The sequence below is a fragment of the Taurulus bubalis genome (assembly GCF_910589615.1).
Source record: "Taurulus bubalis genome assembly, chromosome: 2".
Taxonomy (NCBI): Eukaryota; Metazoa; Chordata; class Actinopteri; order Perciformes; family Cottidae; genus Taurulus; species Taurulus bubalis.
In genome coordinates, this window is record NC_136590.1 from 20,808,022 (window position 1) to 20,816,545 (window position 8,524).

Here is an 8,524-nt window from a genome sequence, read left to right on the forward strand (position 1 = left end):
TTTCTCGAAGCAAGCTTAGATAAATCACCATAGCAACACAGCCAAAAAGTTCTTCCAGATCGCCAGGATCCATCCTTTACATCATCATGACTTCCTGTACGCGGCGATATAGATTTTGCCGGCAAGGAATAATTTATTTACGAGAGCTTCTCGAGCCGCGGACATTGATCACCACAGGTGCAGCTGATCGCCCGTCTCAGACACAGACTATCACCCGCTGCAGGCCGCGCTGTTCTTAAGTTTATTTAGCTCTTATGAAACTTATGGATGTGTTGAAAGCACTCATAATTATTTGACAGTGTTATTAGTACACCATACATATCATTATTGTAGAACATGATTAAGGTGATCGTGATGAGAATACAGAGAATCACACACAATTTATTTTCACTGCTTCAATTGATTGAATTTCTGATTATGAATAATACATACATACTAATCCGCCCATACACATATTTAAACTCATATACACATATATAGTACATGATTCATACGTGCATACAGTACATATATCCTCATAAGTATATATTTATTCGTAAATATAATCTGATTGATTTGGGTGATGAAACACTTCAAATTAGCCGATACATTTTCCCAACACTGACGCATTTAACTTGTCTGATATATTTGCGACGCTTATGTCTCGCAGCGGGGGCGGAGTTAAAGTTGCGTTCACGGCAACAATGTTGCAAAAACGTTGGAATATTCGCAACGCGTTTGCTGTCAATTACTACGGTTAGACTTCCTCATATGCCTTCATGATGATCTCCTGCTTCTCATTAGAGAAATAAAAAGAGGTTCCTCTGAGTTTATTTGCCATTGTACTGTTAGAACACCGTGGTGTCAGTGCTCCATTATTATCCCTTCTGAAGAGGAGCGGGCGCGCGCATTTATCCAGATGACTGACGTCTGGTTAGAATTAACGAGACCGTTTCAGCGCGGATCAGCCGTGAAGAAACCCAGATAGCCTGATGTCAATCATCTCGCTAATTTAATTTGGAGATTAGGACATTTGCCTGACTTTGTTTAGCCAGGTACGAGAAATATGGGAGGGCCCAGGGCCCTATTTCTCGTTCCTGGCTAAACAAAGTCAAAGGCTAAACAGTCACTGACACCACGATGTTCTAACAGTAATCATCTCGCTAATTTAAGATGGATAATAGGACTTTTTATCGACTTTGTTGAACCAGGTACGAAGAATACCCCCCATATGTTAAGTTTTAGATCCATGCAATGAGTAAATAAACAAATGCATGCACAAGAGAGTGAGGACAGTGTGTGCTGAGATTCTTATTGTTGTAAAAACTCAGTAAAAGAACCAATGTCAAAGTACTAGTCCTGCATTTAAACATGTACTTCTTTACAGATTACCTACAATAATAACCTTGATAAAAAAATTATAGCATAATAATACATATATGCTAATATTGTGTAGACTCTCTCTACCTCCCTACACTTGTATTTTGACAAATTAATTTGCCAAAAAAAAGACAAAATGCACAGTAAACAAAGTTAAAGATGAATATGACGGATATCATTATTATTTTATTTTTCATATTTTCCAGATGTCGCAATAATTATCGTGAATTTTTAGGCCCCGATAATCTTGTGTAAAAATCTGATAATGCATTAACGTTGTTTGTTACCAGCTACTCTAAACCTTATATGGACAGTTCTAGTCAAATACTATCAGGTGTTTTATTATTGTTATTATTTGTATTATCATTATCATTATTATTATTATTATTATATTGTGAATGTGTGTATATTATGTGCATGTTTCGTTATAAACAGCACGGGCTTCCTCATATTCTCTACTTAATTGTTATAAGCTGAATGAATAACTATGTCGATGTGTCAGTGAGCCACTTGAGGGTGTGGTGGATCACAATAAATGGAACCACAGAAAGGTTACCACATTGTCTGAAACTATTTTTGAGTAAGGCAGCAGGCCTTGACCAACTTACACAACCACTTTCTATTTCCTGCTATTCTTCTCCAAATGGATTGGCCCATTCGGAGTGTGTGGTTGACAATAAGCTCCTTACAAAAGCCCTGACTATGAGTTTCCTTATTACTCCACCAAAAACAAGAAGTGGAGCACACACACAGACACACACACACACACACACACACACACACACACACACACACACACACACACACGCACACAGCAGTATAGGAAATGTGTCAGAGTTGCGGGAACAGATGGTATACAATGGAGGAAAGAGAGGCAGGACTGTAAACATATAAGATGACAGATACATGGATGGAAAAAATACATAAACGTCAATTACCTCTGACTCTCTCACACACACACACACACACACTCTCTCTCTCTCTCTCTGTCTCTCTGCTTTCTCTTTATACCTCTATATGACCAGACAATAGCATTGATGTTGCATCTCCCTGACTCTGCTCAAGATTAGTAAACAACAACAGTGCCAACGATGCTAACAGTGCTGACAGCAACCCTGCTGATAGAGCTAACAGCGCTTCTCTGCAGGCGAACCGGAGGGGGTTGCTATATGTTTCCGCGACAATGCCGCCTGTGATATTTAATTCCTACCGCGTGATAATCATGTGTGCACATGTCCCTTTTGAAAGAGGATACATGGATAACAGCACCGAGGGTCTGCTGTGAACTGTCCCTCCGCCTATTCTTCTGTCCGAGTGCTCTTCCTCTCAATGCTCCGCCAGCTTCCTGCCAGCTTCCTGCCAGCTTCCTGCCAGCTTCCTGTGTCTGTCCGGAGCACGGGCTGCTGTACGAGCGCTGACCTCCATTGTAAGTTACCCTCCTCACAAATACCACTGAAGGACATCCTGGAATGGAAACGGTCCATGGAGGTTGTCCAGATGTTTTCGGGCAAGGCCAGGGGCCCACTGGACCATGTTTAAAAGCTAAGTTCAACATTTTTGGGGAAAACACAAGTTCGATACAAACCAAATAGAAAACTGCCTCCTGGGTGTGTTTGCCCTATAGCAGCAAAGACTGGAAGCAGGGATAATATGAGAATGATACAGAGAGAGATCAGGGGAATCTGCTGCTTGCCTCGCCTTTACAGAGCTTTACAGAGCTTCATAGAGCTTTATATAGCCTTACAGAGCTTTATAGAGCTCTAACTTTATAGAGCTTTACAGAGTGTTACAGAGCTTTCCACGGCGTTATAGAGCTTTAAATATCTTTATAGAGCTTTACAGACCTTTGTACAACTTTACAGGGTTTTATATGGCTTTACAGAGCTTTATAGAGCTTTACAGAGTGCCTCAGCTCGCTGCTCAGCAGTACGGTCTGTGGCTTTACTGTCCTGGTTCACTCTCACCGCTCTCTCAGCGTCATTTTCGGACCGACCTGGCGGCTCCATAAACGTCTAGCAGCGGTATAGTGTTACATATTGTTGGTGAGATATGATTTGTGCTCATACAAACATCCTGGCCTAAACTGTGGAAACTGTCAGTTGAAAAAGTAATGTCTGTCATGTTTGTGTGTATCTATCTCATCCATAATATCTACATTTACATAAAACGATTTGATACCGGTGCAACACGTTTTTACTGAAGCACCCATAGAGATTGTTTGCAATGACACATGCTGGTGGGCTGTCATGTTAAATCACAGGCATTATACCTTCATAGCTTTTTTAACAAGTAATAAACTAATCAACTATGTGACGAAACCTTTAACCTTCGCTGAATTCTTGATAATCTTCCATTTTTCAACAATGTTTTCAGTCATTTTAGTGACCAATGAGGAAAATGGTTTAGTTTGTCATTTAGTGTGTCATTTAGACACAAAAACACTCAAATCGTCCCTGTGGAAAAATACCAAAGCTACTCTTTTACAGGCGCAGTGTCGTGGTGTATCAGCAGTACTGAGCCTTTACAGGACCACAACTACTCAGGTCTCTTTCCTGTGCACGGCTTCAATCGTGTCCAGCGGTAAGACATAGCAAATGCCTGTCAGTGGTATTTGTTTGTGTTTTTGTTTATTCTTTGAACTCATTGTTCCACCAGCCTCAGAGGACAGCACTAACCGATGCTGACCTGCAGAGGGAGCCACAGAGAGCTTTTCTCTCATGATCCTCATCGGATGTGATTTGCAGATTTGTCCCACCAAACTACATGTTTTAGTTTCCCCTGAAATGTCACATTTGAATTAAAATTGAAACGGGTTATATAAAAAAAATACATTTAATGTCACATTTTAATCTAATACATTCAATCCGTTACCCAAGATGCTCCTTCTCTCCTCAAATCTCTTTGTCCTTCATTTTTACCAACAGGGTTGTTTCTCTGTTGCTGCCTGGTTGTTTGTATCTTGTTGTGTTGCATGCAGTTATACAACTGACATGCATTAAATTACACGCGCAGTACAACATCTGGCAAAAGTAATAGCGTTATACTATACTACATTTCAAACTGAAAAAAAAAAGTTTACTAACTGTAGTACTGGAAATCAAAATGCAGCTCAGCAGTATGTGCCAAGTTGTTCTAATCCAAAATAACATACATATTCACATTCATCAATTAAAATACATTTTGAAATTGTCTAAGGGCTTAGAACTAATGGTGGTGGTATATGACAGACATTCCCATGCCAACTTATAGATCATAAGTTGTTTACTTAAAATTTGTTACACATATTTGGTGCTAAATTTGACCATTTCTGACCACTCGAGCATTGATCAAATAAAATAAAGAAATACAATTCAGCTAATTGGATCCACAAGAATGTTTAGGGACCCCAGTATGCAGAAATATTCAAATAAGACAAGTTTAGAATAGGCAAAGATATCACATGGATACTCTTAAAAACTCAAACAAAGTAATTTGCCCCAAACTAAAGTGGGCATGTCTGTAAAGTACCAATGGAAACCACTTTCATTCACATATCTTGGGGTCAGAGGTCAAGGGACCATTGTGAATGTGGCCATGCCTGTTTTTCTCTCGCCAAAATGCAGCCTAACTTGGGCGTGTTAGTCCCCCCCCCCCCCCCTTCTGGACGAGCTAGCAGGGCATGATGGTGAGTATTATCTAGCTTTATATGACACCAGCGCCTTCACTCAAGCTCTAAGACAAAGCATAAAGCCTGCCAGAGCATCTGGGAGGAGGAGAGGTTATAATAATGGAAAATGTTTTATTCAAGCAGACGTCGAGCTCTTGCTGTAGCTCTGCTGTTTGATGAGGTGGTATAGGGGAAAAATGTATGTAGTTCTTCGTAATTAATAAACGGTAATTTGCTGTGGCCGGTTCCCACCACACCTACCTGCATCAAAATAGGAAGTAAGTGGCCTTTTGCTAGTTTTGATCGGCTGCCTGGGCCAAGTGTGACATGTGAGCGGTGCGACTCCGCAGGTGGTGTTGAAAAGGATTGGAAAAAAAAGAGACTGCGAGAGAGAGAGGAGCCGAACCCATTTGATCTTCTCAGAGCCATTTCGGAGGCTAATGATCAGAGGTGATCTGTGGGTGGAAATCCTTCTAACAATCGATACTGTACAAACAGCCTCAGCGTGTTTTCATGGATGCAGCTTGTTTTGAAAGGAGCTGCCAGATTTTTGCCTGTCGGACGGAACAGTGGGCTTGGCTTTGAAAAAGTTGTTCTAGGTGGACGTCAGTCTCAGTGGAGAGCTCTTGTCAGCAGGACAAAGGGCTCTGATGGGTCTTGGAGTGTCTCTCACAGTGTTGAGTTGACTCAGCCACGTTCACCACTTACACTGTCACACTCACGCGCCATCATTGCTCAGCAGACGTAAACCTCTCAGAGGCTTGTCAACGGACTCTGTGTCTTCATCAAGTGGACAGGCACCAGGTGGAATGTACACCGATACTTTATCAATCCCTCGGTCTCGGCTTCTTTTTCTCCTTCACACGCTGCAAAAAAAAGTTCACTAGTTAATCAAAAGGAAGTCATTTCTTTCCTTGAGTTAATCCCAAGGTTTCAAGATGTCTGTCTGGTGAGCGATGGGGTTTCCAGACTGTGAACGTTCCTCGTGCTGGAAGTGTTCGGTGGCCATCGTGGAGGGGACTTAACTATGCTGCTTAATGTGTGGAGGTGAATGAATGCCAAACGCACTTGAAAATACAAAAGAAGAACCAAACGAATCCTGAAGCTCTCCGTGGAGAGGCAGTCTGAATCACAGGATTATTTGCAGTGCAGTCTCTCTGTCTGCACCGCTGTGGACTCTTCACCTCTGTTTTCTCTGAATGAAGAGGTCAAGATCATCCTGCCACGCAGATTCATCAAGCACGGAGGAGAGGAAGTCAAACAAAGATAAAAAAAAAAGTTGCAACGCCACCCACTATAACAAATACATGTTACAATTTAGAAGCCCTGAATTGAAAACGTGACTCAGTAATACGTAGTATTAGTATGTAAGTATAATTAGCAAAACACATTCTTTATTGTTTCTGTGAATGGTTGACCAAACTATTCAATAACCTAAAATGTATACTTATTATGATATTTGAGTAAATGTGACATCACATTGTTCAAAGACTGGGTTTTGGGGACACTAATAAAATATTAGAGAATTCAATTCAAAGAAAAAAATTATGTATTGTTGTATGACAAGACAAATAGCCATGTTGTTTCTTCAATAAAGTTGTAGCATTAAGACAAAACTTTATCTATTTAGGGAAAAGTTGTTACATTAGAGTTCAATCTAATGTGAACTGATCTTAACCTCATCAGTGTGTGTGTGTGTGAAAATATGTGCGCGCTAATCAAGTCTGTGTGTCACGGTTGGGAAAATGTCTTCTCTTTCATTTGGAATGGGGAAGTGAAAGAGAGGCAGAGATATACAAACACACACACACACACACACACACACACACATGCAGGGTGTTCAGTAAAGCAGCGCGGCGTACGCCCCGGCAGACAGTGTGTGTGCTCTTAGATAGCTTGTTTGTTTTTTTAACAGGAGAACATGTGCTGTTACTGATAGGCAAATCCTCTGGGTACTACCACTGACTTCAGACACAACTCAACAGACACACACATGCACGCGCACACACACACACACACACACACACACACACACACACGCACACACACACACACACACACACACACACAGACAGCGGCCTGAGGGAAGAAGAGGGACTAGGAGGAGAGATCGCATTACTCCTGTACTAGCTGCTCTCCACTGGCTTCCTGTGAGATCAAGAATCACATTTAAAATCCTTCTCCTTACCTACAAAGCCTTAACTGGTGATGCACCATCATATCTTAAGGAGCTTATAGTGCCATATTACCCCACTAGAGAGCTGCGCTTGTGGTTCCCAGAGTCTTAAAAATTATGTTGGGGGCTAGTTATCAAGCTCCTCTTCTGTGGAAGAGTCTGGGGAGCAGACACACCTCATTTAAGAGTAGACTTAAGACTTTCCTCTTTGATGGCGCTTATAGTTAGGGCTGTTTCAGGCTTATAGTTAGGGCTGCCTCAGGTTTGCCCTGGTCCAGCCCCTAGATATGCTACTATAGGCCTAGACTGCTGGGGGACATCTTAGGATACACTGAGCTCCTCTTCTCCTCTTCTCTCCTTCTTCTGGATGAATTCATGTCCCATCAATGCACATTGCTAACTTTACTTTTCTCTCCTCAGGTTTCCATGGATTGGGTTTATATTTGGACCCTGGTCCATATTATTATTAGTCACATTTCAATTAATATTTCTGATACCATTACTGCTTTTATTATCATTATTATTCTATTATATTTTTGCTCTTATTGTTAGTAGTCGTAATTCTCCATCTATTATTCTGCCTACTACTCATTATATAAATAATTTATGTCATATTCATTGAATGTACTGTACCTCTGTTACATTGTTCATTCTGTAAACATGACATCTATTGCTTCTATCCATCCGGAGAGAGGGATCCTTCTCTGTTGCTCTCCTGAAGGTTTCTTCCTTTTCTCCCCATTAAAAGTTTTTTGGGGGAGTTTGTCCTGATCCGATGTGAGGTCCCGGGACAGAGGATGTCATATGTGTACAGATTGTAAAGCCCTCCGAGGCAGATTTGTGATCTTGGGCTCTGCAAAATAAATTGAATTGAGAAAATATATATATGTATATATATATATATATATATATATATATATATATATATATATATATATATATATATATATATATAGTTAAATAAATGTACTCTTAAGCCTCGGTTATGCTTTCTGCACAGACATGAGCTTTCGATCTTCTGTGCAGGTTACTCGCTTCTACCAGCAGATCCTCAAAGTTCTCCGTTGTCTCACGAGATCTCAGACCTGCACAGACAGGTGAAACCATGCCGCATGGAAGTTGGCTCTTGGTTCTCCACCTTCAATATATGCTCTGTTACTGGCATGGGCTTTGTTAGTGAAACTACTCTTACACCAAATCCCTTACTTTATTATAAGATACTTCGTTAGTTTTACTGATTCATGCTATCCAGAGAAAAAGTCCTTTTCAATAAAGTGACTCCATATCTTGTGTCGTACACCACCGAACAGGAGTCCGGTACTTTTACGTACCAGGTGGCGAAG